The sequence below is a fragment of the Euwallacea similis genome, unplaced genomic scaffold (genome assembly GCF_039881205.1).
Source record: "Euwallacea similis isolate ESF13 unplaced genomic scaffold, ESF131.1 scaffold_98, whole genome shotgun sequence".
In the NCBI taxonomy this organism is placed as follows: Eukaryota; Metazoa; Arthropoda; class Insecta; order Coleoptera; family Curculionidae; genus Euwallacea; species Euwallacea similis.
In genome coordinates this window covers 10,596-12,001 of record NW_027098723.1, presented here as the reverse complement: position 1 = coordinate 12,001, position 1,406 = coordinate 10,596, and positions in this window count along the sequence as shown.

Genomic DNA, 1,406 nt, shown 5'->3' with positions numbered 1-1,406 from the left:
AATTTAACAAAGAACGCTATGAGAATCACGTAATAAGTCACGTAGACGTATCAAATAACCCAGACACTATTAAACAATTTATTCAAGAATATCTCACTTGCAAAAAGCCCTGTTACGTATACTTCGTCGACAAAGACTTAATGTCCCCATTTATAGATGTATGCCTAAAATATTTTCAAAATCTACAAATAAGAATATGCACCAAACTGCTACACAACATCGCAGACCCGGAAGAAAAAATCATGCTCATCACCCACCAACACGAAGGCAAGCAGAACCACAGAGGCATCAACGAAACGTACCAACGCCTTAAAGCCCTTTATTACTGGCCCAAGCTAAAAGAAGACGTGACAAAATATATCAATGATTGCACCATTTGCCAAACGTCAAAATACTGCCGTTTCAAATCTTACATTCCTCTTACAAGAACAGAAACACCTAGCAAACCCTTTCAGATGATACATATCGACACCTTTACATTCGAAGCACAAAATTTCCTAACAATCTTCGATAAATTTTCCAAATTTGGACAAGCATATCCGTATGACAAAAACGCGAAATCGGTGTGCGATAAACTCGTCAACTTCTTCTCATTCTTCGGATGCCCTGAGACAGTCACTTGTGATAATGGCAAAGAATTTAACAACGAACTATTGAAGGAATTGTTGAAAACCCAAAAAATTAACATTCACTTCACGACCCCTAGACACCACGAATCTAACGCACCAGTGGAACGCTTCCACTCTACATTGATTGAACACCTCAGAATCCTAAAACAAAAGGACGACACAAAACCGATTACTGAACTAATTCCATATGCCATAATCGCATACAACAGCACTAAAAGTAGCGTAACAAATTTCACACCCCACGAACTCATCCTGGGACACACAAATACAAGAGACCCTTTTGACCTCATATCAACAACGTTTTACTCAGACTACGTCTCCTCTCATAAAGCCAAAGTCGATGCATTATGCGAAGATGTCGTGAAGAAAATGGAAAGTAATAAGGAGAAAGTTATTGCCAAAAGGAATCACAAAGGAAACGAATCCCCCGATTTTAAGGTCAACCAAAAGGTCTACCGAAATTTAAACTCTCGAAACAAAAAGAACCCAAGATTCAGCGGACCGTTTATAATCATAGAAAAATTAGAACATAATAAGGTAAAAATCCAAAGCACGCGAAGCCCCTACAAAATTGAAATAGCACATATCAAGGAACTAAAGAAACCCCTCTTTACAGATGGCCCCTCGCGCATGGAAAATCCCAGTACATCAACTTAAAATCCAACCCCGGTGTACTACCCTACAAGTTAGGCAAGGCCCAGAAGACTATTGACCACTGGCACTTTATCCAAACGTACGACATGACCGAACTATTACAAGAATTCGCAAAAATTAATA